This window comes from Ctenopharyngodon idella, chromosome 10, assembly GCF_019924925.1.
Source record: "Ctenopharyngodon idella isolate HZGC_01 chromosome 10, HZGC01, whole genome shotgun sequence".
NCBI lineage: Eukaryota > Metazoa > Chordata > Actinopteri > Cypriniformes > Xenocyprididae > Ctenopharyngodon > Ctenopharyngodon idella.
In genome coordinates this window covers 43,842,369-43,856,733 of record NC_067229.1, presented here as the reverse complement: position 1 = coordinate 43,856,733, position 14,365 = coordinate 43,842,369, and the positions used below count along the sequence as shown (strand labels likewise).

The window sequence follows — 14,365 nt, the reverse complement described above, 5'->3', positions numbered from 1 at the left end:
ATGAAAGGACAGTAAGGAGAGCAGAACAAACTCCTAACAGGAGGAGACTCAATCATGGCCTGTGAGACAGAGGATCATGATACTCAGTACTGCTTTCCTGCCATCAACTCATCATGTATCAAGGGAAAATGCTCCAGACATGAATACAATATCATGTATGTGTTTTTTTTTTTTTCATTGCTGTCAGCATGGACTGTGTTTCTGAACCTGCTGGTGATCATCTCCATCTCTCACTTCAAGAAGCTTCACACTCCAACCAACCTGATTATTCTCTCTCTGGCTGTGGCCGACCTGCTAATTGGACTCATTGTCATGCCAATAGAGTCCAATAGGCTGATTGATATGTGTTGGTACCTTGGAGACACTTCCTGTGGACTGTTTTTGATAATCATGGGAGTGCTTAGCTCAACATCTCTTAGTAATTTAGTTTTAATTGCTGTTGATCGTTATGTGGCTGTGTGTCACCCTTTACTGTACCCACAGAAAATAACAATGACTAAAACTTTAGTAAGCATCTGTCTCTGTTGGTTTTTCTCCTCAACCTACAACGCTGCCTTTATAATCAGCAACAAATATTTTGACACTTCAAGTAGAACAGATGAGTGTTACGGAGAGTGTACCTTAACAGTTAGTTTTACCTTTAGGGTCATTGATGAGATATATTCCTTCCTGTTGCCTTGCATTGTGATAATCACTGCATATTTGAGGATATTTTATGTTGTTAATCAACAGGTGAAAGTTATAAACTCTCTGATGAAGAGTGGTAAATGTGTAATGGAAAGTTCAGTGAGGAGAAAATCTGAAAGAAAAGCTGCTCTGACATTAGGAATCATTGTGACAGCTTATCTGCTGTGCTTTATTCCATTCTATATCTTGTCTTTAACGGGGACTACAGTAATCTCTTCTACCACAATGACATTTTTATTATGGACTTTGTATATTAACTCAGGTCTGAATCCTCTTATCTATGCTTTATTTTACAGTTGGTTTAAAATATCAATTAAACACATCTTAACTCTTAAAATATTGGAGCCAGCATCCTCTCTCATGGACATTTTTACAGGCTGATTGAAGTTTGTTTGTTTGTTTGTTTGTTTATTTATTGTTTTAAACTGACCTCAATACATTGCAGATATGCTCATAGAATATACCCCTAACAGATCACTAAGATCATCAGGATCAAGTCACTTAGAAATACCAAGGGTTCACTCAAAACAAGGAGAGTCTGCTTTTAGCTGTTACGCCAGCTGCAGCTGGAACCAGCTTCCTGAAGAGGTCAGATGTGCTCCAACAGTAGTCACATTCAAATCCAGACTCAAAACATATCTTTTTAGCTATGCATTTACTGATTGAGCAGTGTGCAATGTCAAAACTTATTTCATTTTTAATACATTTTATATCAAACTTTTATGCATCATCTTTTTATTTCTGACTGTATTAATGCATTTTAAATCTTGCTGTCTGGTTGAAAGAGCTGGGAGAGTTAGGAAGTAAGGATTTGTTATCCCTGAATGGAACTCTGGACTGAACTCTGTTTAAATGCACAGCTACCTGACAAATATAAATATTTTAGTTAAAATGTGCTATATAAATAAAATTGCCTTTCCTTGCCTATAATAATTGATCATAACAATCTATATATATATATATATATATATATATATATATATATATATATATATATATATATATATATATACATACCAATAATAATATATAAATAAATATTGAATAATTTCAATAAAAATAATGCATCTTTGCTGATAAAGAAATGGTTTGACTTCTATGCTTCCTGGTCTCATAATAATCCCGATGGAAATGCATAACTGCATAAACTGCCCTTTTGGCCTCTGACTAGACAAGTGAACTTTTTGCAAGATGTTTTTTAATTTTATTTTATATTTTAGTTTTTTTTTTAAATTTGGCCCGTGGCATCAATTCTCAGTCAATTCTCAAGCAGTACAGCGTGTTTCCTGGACCTGCCTTCATTGGTGACAGCCAGGTAACAATTGTGTTTGCCCTAAACTTTGACGCTGTTTGTCCCTGCTGTGAAATTAAATAAAACCACTATTAAAACATCTCAATACGGACGTAAAAATAGCAAGGTTGGAAATGGGACCAAAATTAATAAAAATGCCTCCAAAATTTAACATATGAATTGTCCTTTTATGAGTTCTTGTATTTTGTGTTTATAACAATTAAGCCATATCTACTTTCTCGATTGTCAGCATGATTGCAAAATGTGATATTAAGTTTGTACAATATCCAATAAACAATACATTGGTTATATGAATTGACAATTTTTAGACACAACATTGTCAATTTTGACTGTTTTTGCTCCATTTTGCCAATGAAAACAGTTACAAACAAAGCATAAAAGTTGCGTTTTCCAGCAACTCACAGCAGTGTTTTCAGTCAGGACCATGCACAGACATTTTGGGGGAATGAAAACCCAACATGTATGTGTGATCCAGGTATTTCCTATATTAGTAAGGATTTTACTATTCTAAGGATAGTAAAACCTGCCATTTTTGACTTTGGGAGGTGTAAACAGTGTAAATTTACTGCCCCCTCAGTGTCAATATTTTGTGTGACCACCTATATTTTTCAGCACTGCCTTAACCCTCTTGGGCTTGGAGTTAACCAGAGCTTCACAGGTTGCCACTGGAGTCCTCTTCCACTCCTCCATGATGACATCACAGAGCAGGTGAATGTTAGAGAACTTGCGCTCCTCCACCTTCTGTTTGAGGATGCCCCACAGATGCTCAATAGGGTTTAGGTCTGGAGACATTCTTTAGCAAGGCAGTGGTCGTCTTGGAGGTGTGTTTGGGGTCGTTATCATGTTGGAATACTGCCCTGCAGCCCAGTCTCCGAAGGGAGGGGATCATGCTCTGCTTTAGTATGTCACAGTACATGTTGGCATTCATAGTTCCCTCAATGAACTGTAGCTCCCCAGTGCCGGCAGCACTCTTGCAGCCCCAGACCATGACACTCCCACCACCATGCTTGACTGTAGGCAAGACACACTTGTCTTTGTACTCCTCACCTGGTTGCTGCCACACACGCTTGACACCATCTGAACCAAATAAGTATATCTTGGTCTCATCAGACCACAGGACATGGTTCCAGTAATCCATGTCCTTAGTCTGCTTGTCTTCAGCAAACTGTTTGCGGGCTTTCTTGTGCATCATCTTTAGAAGAGGCTTCCTTCTGGGACGACAGCCATGCAGACCAATTTGATGCAGTGTGCGGCATATGGTCTAAGCACTGACAGGCTGACCCCCCACCCCTTCAACCTCTGCAGCAATGCTGGCAGCACTAATACGTCTATTTCCCAAACACAACCTCTGGATATGACGCTGAGCACGTGCACTCAACTTCTTTGGTCAACCATGGCGAGGCCTGTTCTGAGTGGAAGCTGTATTGTTAAACCACTGTATGGTCTTGGCCACCGTGCTGCAGTTCAGTTTCAGGGTCTTGGCAATCTTCTTATAGCCTACGCCATCTTTATGTAGAGCAACAATTCTTTTTTTCAGATCCTCAGAGAGTTCTTTGCCATGAGGTGCAATGTTGAACTTCCAGTGACCAGTATGAGAGAGTGAGAGCAATAACACCAAATTTAACACACCTGCTCCCCATTCACACCTGAGACCTTGTAACACTAATGAGTCACATGACACCGGGGAGAGAAAATGGCTAATTGGGCCCAATTTGGACATTTTTACTTAGGGGTGCACTCACTTTTGTGGCCAGCGGTTTAGACATTAATGGCTGTGTGTTGAGTTATTTTGAAGGGACAGCAAATTTACACTGTTATACAAGCTGTACACTCACTACTTTACATTGTAGCAAAGTGTCATTTCTTCAGTGTTGTCACATGAAAAAATATAATAAAATATTTACAAAAATGTGAGGGGTGTATTCACTTCTGTGAGATACTGTAAATCACGTCTATGGAATGTCCCCATAAAACATGAAAACCCAATCTGTGTGTGTGTGTGTGTGTGTGTGTGTGTGTGTTTACAGTATTTCCAATGCTATCTCACGACCAATTTGTACGTATTTTACGAGGTGGCTAATTCGTATGAATTCGTATGACCTCACTTGTACGAATTCATACAATTCATACGATTTGTCTAAACCCCAGGTTTAGGGGCGGGGTTAAGAGTAGGTAATTCGTATGAATTCATATGAATTTGTACATATTTGGTCATTTTTAATGCATTTTATATCCCGCCCAGACCAACGTCCCTCTGCTGGCGCGAGCGGATCGGATAGGAAAGGATATGAAAAGCTGCCGCCCTTGGATGAGTCAGTGGCCGCGCACCTCTGCCCGCCCACTGCCATCGGATGGAAAGCGAAAAGACCGCCCTCCCATCCAAGCTGTGTAGGATCACCTCAGCTCTCGCTGGACGGGCCTACTCATCGGCCGGCCAAGCAGCTTCAGTGCTCAACACCATGGCCATCCTCCAGGTGTTCCAGGGAAAGCTCTTCCGCTCAATGGACGAGACTGGACCCGACCCAGGTTGTGTTAGAGCGCCACCTCTGGCCCAACCTAACAGAGATTAAGGATGCAGACATGGTTCTCTTCCTGGACTCCCCTGTCTCCCCCTCCGGTCTCTTCGGGCCTGCCGTTGAGGGCTTTGCTGAACGTTTCACCGCCACGCAGAAGTCGTCCCAGGCCATGCGACACTTCATGCCAAAACGCTCTAGTTCAGCCACTGCTTCCAGTCGCCCCAGAGCCGCGCCGACTCAGCAGCAAAACAAACCTGCATCCATGCAGCCTGCGCCCCAGCCTGAGCCACGCCAATGCTCCCGTCCGAAGCACCACCCCTTCCCGAATCGCCAGGGACCCCGGCCCAAGATAGTGCTGGACCCGACGCCTCAGAAGCCGTCCTGATCTAGCAGAATGGAAGATGAGGGCGATAAGTCTTGTTGCGGCCGGACCACCCCCAAAGCAGCCTCTTTCATGCCTCCCGCCACCTCGTTCAGTTCTGGGTGTTGGAAGCAATGTGTTTGTTGCAAACATTGGGTCCGCACATGTTTACGTGCCCATGCAGCCTGTCACTGTTATAGCGAACACAATAAAAAACAAACATACTCAAAAAGAGAGCAAATTTCCTCTTCCGCCTACCTCGAACGCCATGCCCCTACACAGTGGCCTGTCATCCGAACTAATCCAACCCCGAACCACGCGGGCCAAGGCCTGGCAGGCCATCCTCGCATTTCAGTGGAGTGGTTCCCACCTCAGTGAGAGCAAAAGACACACACGTCCACCGCTCCGATGTGATGTCTTTGCTGGTGAAAGGAGCCATAGAAATGGTTCCCCCGGCCCAGAGTGAGTCAGGCTTCAACAGCCGGTACTTCCTCGTCCCCAAAAAGGGTGGCGGCCTCAGGCCCATCCTAGACCTCAGACACCTGAACCGCGCCCTCATGAAATGGACGTTCAGGATGACTACACTAAAACAGATCCTCGCGCAAATATGCCCAGGGGACTAGTTTTTTCTTGCTGGTTCTGAAAGACGCGTACTTTCACATCCAGATAGCCCCCCCCCATCACAGACGATTCTTGAGATTCACCTTCGAGGGAGTGGCTTATCAATATACGGTCCTACCATTCAGGTTGCATTTTTACGAAGTGTATGGACGCGGCTCTTTCTCCTCTGGGACAGATGGGAATCCGCATCTTGAATTACCTCAATGACTGGCTTGTCTTAGCCCAGTCGGAGGCCGAGCTAATAACACACATATCTGTGCTCCTCAGCCACCTAGAATGCCTGGGACTCAGGGTCAATTTTGCCAAGAGCTCACTGTCCCCCAGCCAACGTATCTCATTCCTAGGGGCAGCTTTCGACTTAGCCCAGATGAAGGCTACAGTCTCACCAAAGCGCGCTCTGGCCATTCAGCAGCTCGTGGCTTCTTTCCCTCTCCCCCTTAGAGCATTCCAGAGGTTACTAGGTCTTATGGCCTCTGTCTCTACAGTGCTATAGCTGGGCCTGCTATACATGCGGCCCCTACAGTACTGGCTGAAACCTCAGGTTCCACCTCACGCTTGGCGGTACAGCCGTTTGCGCATCAGGTTGAGCCAGACCTGCTTAGTGGCCCTGGCCCCCTGGAAGAACCACCGCTGGTTCAACCGAGGTGTGACCCTAGGAAGAGTCTCCAGAAGGAAGATGGTCTCAACAGATGCGCCCAACACGGGTTGGGGAGCTTTGTGCGACAGCAGACTGGCCTTCGGCTCCTGGTCGGACAAGGAAAGTCAGCTACACTTCAACTGCCTAGAAATGCTAGCAGTTTGTCAAGCCTTTCAGACCTTCCTGCCAGACCTGAGAGGTCACCACGTCTTAGTCCAGTCGGACAGCATGACAGTGGTGTCCTACATCACCAAGGGGGGGCTATCATCAAAGCACCTCTTCACCCTGGTGAAGCACCTCTTGGAATGGGCACATCCCAACCTGTGTTCGATGAGAGCATCGCATGTTCGGGCAAACTGAACCAGGGAGCAGACATGCTGTCCTGGAGCAATGCCCCCTCAGAGGAGTGGATGCTCCACCCCCAAACGGTTCACGAAATTTGGGAAATCTTCGGGAAGGCAGAGGTCGACCTCTTCGCCTCAGAAGACAACTCTCAATGCCCAATCTACTTTTCGAAGGACAGAGATGCGCTGGCCCACAATTGGCTCAGATTCCTCCTTCACGCCTTTCCCCCGATCTCTCTGATCCCCCATGTCATCAAACGCATCAGGGAACAGAAGCACAAATTTCTTCTTGTGGCCTCGCTCTGGAGGAACCAACCTTTGTTCTCTGAGCTATCTCAGCTGCTTGTAGCAGCTCCGTGGCCCATTCCCCTGAGGCACGACCTCCTTTTTCAGGCGAACAGAACTATTTGGCACATCCAGCCTAAGCTGTGGGCACTGCATCTTTGGCCTCTCGATGGGAGCCTGTTGACATCCCAGAGAGCGTGTTAAACACTATCTCTCAGGCTAGAGCCCCGTCTACAAGATGCTTCTATGCCCTTAAATGGTTGGTCTTCTCCACCTGATGCACAGCTCAGAATGAAGACCCAACCTCTTGTGACGTATTGTCGATACTGTCTTTTCTTCAGGAGCATTTGGATAAGGGCCTCACCCCCTCCACGCTCAAAGTATGCGTGGCAGCCAGGGTTTGAAATTAACACCCACCAACCTGCCAGATGCAGTTGAAAATCGACTGTGGCGGGTAAGGCACATCAATTCACTAGCCAATGTGGCGGGTTCATAAATCATGTTCTATCACTTTGCATGCCATCGCTATCAGAGCCCTTCCCCTAAAAGGAGAACATTAACTCAAACATTAGCAAAACAAAGGTTAAACAGGTCGCAAACAGAGAGGAGTGCAGCACCGCATCTTTAAAATTAGAAGATAGCCTATTCTGTGAACGCAGATTTGCGCACCCAACAGCTGTTCAAAATCATGCCGGTACAACGATTACCTTTTTTCTTCTGTGTTTGACTTAGAGAGGAAGTCAGGTAAGTGTCTCTGTATTTTATTTCAATTTCTTTTGATAGGTAAATTACTTCTTAAAAACCCTAGTCAGGGGAACCTTTTTTGTTTATTGTTTTGGCCTTTTCTTCTCCTGAAGCCTTAATTTAAGTATCTTCCACATTCTGTTAAATAAAATACCTTTGGTTTATTTGCTTAAAACTGGTGTGCTGAGCTTTCTTGTGTACTGGCCCTGGGGCTTGGAGACGGCAGTTCTCTCAGCCTCTCCCCACTATTTTGTTACACCCCTTTTACCCCTAGTCTTTTCAGAGGGGCTCGTAACAAAGGGTATTTTTAAATATATCTACAATTGTGTCTGAAAGAAAAAAGCCATATACACCTAGGATGGTTTGAGGGTGAGGAAATCAAGTTTCTCAGGGGAATGCAAAAGTTTTACAAGAGAACGCAAAAGCTTTGAAAAATATTTTTTCCTCTCATCCCATATTTTTTTCACCACCATATCCCTTTAGGGGCTCCATAGTTATATACACAGCTAATGAAACTAACTAGATCAAGAAACAGACTAATAAGGGCGAAACTACAAATGAAAAGACTATATAAAATAAGAGCACAAAGACATACCCTGGCAATGAGAGATTTTCTCAAAAATAACTTTATTCAACTCATTTTTTAAATTAATTTTAATCATATCGGTATTGATTTTTAGTGAATGCATGAAGTAAACTTTTACTAAATATTTTGCTGGAAACCGGATTGCGCTATATTTCTTTAAAATAAACCCCTCATTTTATTCATGTCTCTTGTGTGTTGAAGTAATCCTGAGGGTCCTGTTAACACCTGTTCTGTATTCAGAGTTCTGCTGCAGTGACGATTCTCCAGTGATCTGTCCATTAAGGGTGTGAAGCAAACATTGGCAAACAAACACACGTATTACACCGATGTTGCATTGTGCCCAGAGGTCAGTGAGTTTGTTTTGAAGAGATTAAAAGTTGTGAAATTTTTTAAAACTTTGAATATAAAATATAAAATATAAATATAAAATCACCAATGAGATAATTGTTCATAATTAGTAGTACCACACAAGATTCAGAAAATCTCTGGTAATATGCTGAAGCATTATTTAATGTTGAATTAGTTCATATTGCAGAAAGAACAAGAAAGGTGCACTAGGCCTGCCTAACTGCCTGTTTTAGCTCTGAAGTAGTGTTTATGTTTGTGCATGTTTGTCCACCACATCCTGTGGATACTCTGTGTAAGGAATATAGGCTGTGACACACCAAGCTGACATTAAAGAACAAGAGGAAATTATTTTCTATATCAGCAAGTGGCAGTAATCTGTATTCAGCATTCAGTAAGGGAAGCAGGAGCAAACACAGGGGATATACAAATTGTAAACAAAGCAGCGCTTGCTTTTCATTTTGAATATGAGTCATGTTGATCCCTTGATCTTCACTTTCTTCATTGAAAATATTGATATTTCAATTCATATGAAAATATTTGTGTATTTGGATGCTCAGATAAGATGATGTAAAATTTGAGGAGTCTTCTATGTGTGTGCCTTCTTGACGTTGTCATTTGTTTGCTTTCGTCACTTTCATTTTTCTTCTTGTGCACTGATTCCCTATGCTGAACAGCCAACTAAAATGATCTCTCTCACTGACTGCTACAATGCTGATTGAACACCAAAAAGCCACTGATGGTGGTCCAACTATACCAACACTGCAGAACAGTCTGCAAAAACTGAGATGCTCAAGTGACGGCTGACTGTTGGCTTGGTGTGTCACATCCTTATAATGTAGGGCTGTTTAAAATCAAAGGGGTCCAGTGAGTTTCAAGACATTTTACAGAAGAACATTAGTGCAGTTTCAAAGTGTGTACAACATGTTTTTGCTGTTCTTGTTGCAATTACACGGCTTTAACCAGCAGATGTCCTCAGCATGCTATGTATTTGAAGTGAATAGCTAGTGTAATCGATCTAATCTAACAGTGAATTTAGCAGAAGTAGTCAATATAGTGGAATAAAAGCAACGCCTAGTCTTTTTCACTGCAGCTTCAAAGGAAGCAATACAATGTTGTCGAAACTAGTGCTGGATAACTTACCTGAGCTAATTTTTATGTTACACTGGTTGCTAGTCTGGCATAATGATCTCATCGTTAATACTGCTCACCATTTATTCCGAGGGTATGACCTATTCCATATAGCCATTTACTTTAAAGTATTCTTGGAAAAAAGGGGTTGACTTGTCAAAAAGTGGTGGCTTTTTCTGGACCTCAGTGATTAACTTCTCCGCAAAGTCATCTGCCATTTTAAATGCGTGAGCCCTTAAATTAGAATGGAGTCTGATTGGTTGTCAGTGTTTTATCGTTCATCAGCTGGAGAAAAAATATTCTGAAAGTGATCCCAACCATATCGTTTCTCTATATCGTTATATCTGTGGTGTGGACAGTGCTATTCTTTTATATTTAGAACAATTTTTAGAACTATATCTTTATAGTTATCGTTCTTGGTGTGAACGGGCCTTTACAGCTGTCAGTATAAAGTACAAGAACGTTGATGTCCAGTGAAACATAAAAGTTTACTTAGTGCACCTTTAAGCCCTGTACTGCATTATGTTTCTGTATTACAAAATTACTGCAGCCAGTATCCACTGATTCTCTGTGTACTGTTTGAAAGTGCCCAGTTTGTGCCACAGTCACATACATTCATATAAAGTCATGCCTGCTGTAGGTACATCGGATAGCTATCCAATCGTGAAAAAACCAGGTGTAAATGCCCTCCAAAACACATTCCAGACGAATTTAAATCTGATTGCTCAAACCACTTCAGGAGGTGGTCTGGGACGCATTCCAGTCAAAACTGAACAGGTCTAAATGCATCTGGTTGATGAAACCACATATGTAAAGTTTACTCCTCCCAAAAATGCTAAAAAATAAATGTGTTATAGGATAAATAACATGTTATAGCCAGATATGACAGCGCTACTGCATCACTCATCGCCACAGATGAGCAGCTGAGTATCTTCCGCAAGCCAACACGCAAACTGACACAAATGAAAGTGAAAGTAAGTCACAGACGCTGAAAACACAATCTTTATTAAAAGTAAGAGACTACCTGATCTTTCCAGTGCTGTTGCGGCGCTCTCTCCTATTGCGGTCTTTGATTTTGAAATTAGCTGATTATCAATAAAATGCAGCTCATATTTCTTACTTTCGGTGATGTCAACTCCATTAAATCTGCATATAGCACAGGACTTGAAGATCGGATTTATATCCGTTTTGCTGAGACGCATTTATGTGGCCAAGTGTAAATGGAATCGTTTTGATTAATCAGATATCTGATCTGTAAAAAGTGCATGGAGTGACCAGGTTTAAACAGGCCCAGTGATAAATGGGTAAAGGTGAATCTGTGTTGTTGGGATGTGTTTTTGTAAGAAAAATATCCATATTGAAAACTATAAATTCAAATAACATGCTTCCGGCGGACGACCATACGCATACTGCGTGCGTCAATTTGGGCGGAAGAGCAACCTTTGACCTGACGCGATGACGCACGCGGAGGCGCAGAGGAGAGAGCAGAACAAAACACTGGTCACAATTTAGAAGTTTAAAATGAGAAATTTTAAAGAGAAATGTCGGAGGATTTCGATATAAGAGAAGAGGAGCTTGAGTTTGTTGCCCAACCATATTTGTTTGAACCGTGAGAGGCATCTAAGCTTATGATACTCCTACATCCTGCGTCATACAGTGTGTCAGAGGATTACTCATTTGGCGCAAGTTGACTTGTGCATTCTGCATGCGGTCTAACGCCAGAAGATAGTTTGAATATATAAAGTTTTAAATATGGATATTTTTCTTACAAAAATGCATCCCTTCGCTTCAAAAGGCCTTTATTAACCCTCATTTTTGGGTGAACTATCCCTTTAATAGCACTACTTAGTTACTTTTTATGGAAAGTAATGTTACGTTAATTATGCATTATTTTTTCTCAACTGGGCTGGGCTTGGTTGTTTGCTTTTAATAACAAACAAAAAAAGTTTTATTTTTGGCAAATGTAAAGGCCCTTTCACACCACACAAGTGAAATGAATAAGCCTCTGGCCAAAGAAAGGAAATGCAAATTCTTGCCTGTGCAGTAGAGGGCACAGTTCAAACAAACCTTCAGCTGTGATGCCATTCCGAATTGCAGAGGAATAGGATGCAGGAGAAAAAAGTTCAACACTCATATTGTCAATCAATGAATAGGAAAAAAATAACTTTTGTAACTTATTTGAGAAAGCAACTCTTTTTTACTCCTGGATATTTTGTTGTAAATGTATAAATAATGCATTACTTTACTAGTTACTTGAAAAAAGGTATTTAAGTATTAAAATACATTAAACACACAGAGGGGTTAAAGCAGTCCATTTTTACTACACATGTTGGATTTACTTTATCTTAGAAGTAGATTTTGCGATCGCTTCTCCATGAAGAATACATGTGATGCTTTCTTAGAGCACAGAAGAGATATTGGCAGCCTCAGTCACCATTTATGTTCATTGCATCTTTTTTCTGGACAGTGTAAGTGAATGGTCATTCTGCCTAACATCAGACATGAGGGTGATTAAATGATGACAGACCTTTTTTTTTCTTTGAGTGAACTATGTCTTTAATAATAAGTTAATGTTGTTTGTTGAATTTTATGTCTCATTCTTGTACCTGAACATATGAAAACATATCACATATGTTGCAATAGTGGTATTTGTGCATTTACAGGGATGGAAAAAATTGAAAATAATAAAACAAATCAACCCCCCATCTCCACAGTCATGAATGACTATCTGTAAATATTTCCATCAGAGAGGATGCTGGCTGAAATATTTTAAGAGTTAGGATGTGTTTAACTGATATTTTAAACCAGCTGTAAAATAAAGCATAGATAAGAGGATTTAGACCACAGCTAACATACAAAGTCCATGCTAGAAATGTCATTGTAGTGGAAGAGACTGCAGTGGATTCTGTTAGAGAACAGATACAGAATGGAATCCAGCAAAGCAGATAAACTGTCACAATGATTCCTAATGTCAGAGCAGCTTTACTCTCAGATCTCCTTCTCACTGAACCTTCCATTACACATTTACCACTCTTCATTAGAGAGTTTATAGCTTTCACTTGCCATTGTACAACATGAAATATCCTCAAATATACAGTGATGATCACGACACAGGGAAATAGGAATGAAAAGATTAAATCAGTGAATGTCCAAGCAAGACTATTCATGACAATACACTGACCATAACACGTTTTGTGTGAGATATTAAAATGTCCATTACTAATTACATACCCAACATTGTAAACTGAACAGCAAATCCAGCAGAGACAGATGCTCATTGAAGTTTTAGTTGTGGTTATTCTCTGTGGGTACAGTAAAGGGTGACACACAGCCACATAACGATCAACAGCAATTAAAACTAAATTACTAAGAGATGTAGAAAGAAGCAACCTAACGGTAATTACAAACATTCCACAGTAAGTGTCTCCAAAGTACCAACACATCTCAATTTGCTTGATGCCCTCTATTGGTATCAAAATAAGGCCAGTAAACAGGTCGGCCACAGCCAGAGAGAGAATAATCAGGTTTGTTGGAGTGTGAAGCTTTTTGAAGTGAGAGATGGAGATGATCACCAGCAGGTTCAGAAACACAGTCCATGCTGATAGCAACGATACGAACAGGTAAATTATATAATATTCATATCTGGAGCGTTTTCCCTTGATACATGATGAGTTGATGGCAGGAAAGCAGTATTGAGTTTCATTATCCTCTGTCTCATAAGCCATGAGTGAGTCTCCTCCTGTTAGGAGTTTGTTCTGCCCTCTTTACTGTCCTTTCATTTATACAGTGTCTGGATCACACTGACCAGCCCATCTACCGCCCACTCTGATGATGCATAATGGCACAGTTATTTTCATGATGCATGAACAGAACAGTGGATTGAAGCTAAGATGTAAGAGGGTTTGTAGGTTTGTCCTTCCTTGTGCACCTCTAATGTGTGTCTAATTACTTGTTTTGTTAATGTAGCATTTTGACCTTTTATTTAAAAATAAAATCACAAAATGTAACCTTTTTCATTGAAGTAAAACAATTGAAACCCTAATGACATAAGACAAACCTGAAATCAATTGACACAATCAACCAATGAGAATGTGACACATGAAACAAGGGTACCAATTACAACATTACACATGAGACTAGGGAAGCACATGACATAATCACATGAGGAAAAGGGGATCACATGACAAAACCAGGAACCTTGACTAAGAAAACTACAAAATAAGACATGAAAACATAAACGTGAATCAAAACCAAACATGACAGTGAACATCTCAACATTGCTAACGCTGCTGAGAGTGACATTTAGATGAATATAAATATGTGCTGCATGCTTTCCTCTCAATAACAAAATAGACACAACAAAAATGACAGCAGAGAGAAAAAAGCAGCAAAGAAAGCATCCGATCATGTGGATGTAGATGTGGATTATGTTTGCATGAGCTCTGCAATTCGACACTCCAGTCAAGTCACGTCACGTTTATTTATACCACTTTATACAATATTTTGCTTTAATATATAGATAACAATATATTGTTATCTTAGTTTAGTTTTGGTTTAGTTTTATTTGCACACAAATAAAATATATACAATAAAAAACAAAAAGTACAATCCATATACTGTGCAGGGAGAGGCAGAAAACCCAAAAGGGCTTATTTAAAGCCTCCACCTAAACAACAACGACAAAAAGAAACTAATTGTGAAATCTATAGGTCTACTGTAATTAAGACATTTATTCAGGAAATTCATTACAATCAGAAAGACGTATAGTACAGAGAAATTTCATGTCGGAGTAGGAT

The 14,365-nt window shown here is 41.1% G+C and overlaps 2 pseudogenes; one reads left to right on the top strand and one right to left on the bottom strand.

Annotated features, from left to right (window-relative positions):
* LOC127520047 (trace amine-associated receptor 13c-like) lies at positions 1–1,068 on the top strand (annotated as a pseudogene).
* An 11,215-nt stretch (positions 1,069–12,283) lies between these two features.
* On the bottom strand, positions 12,284–13,293 carry LOC127520352 (trace amine-associated receptor 13c-like; annotated as a pseudogene).
* Positions 13,294–14,365: the final 1,072 nt, after the last annotated feature.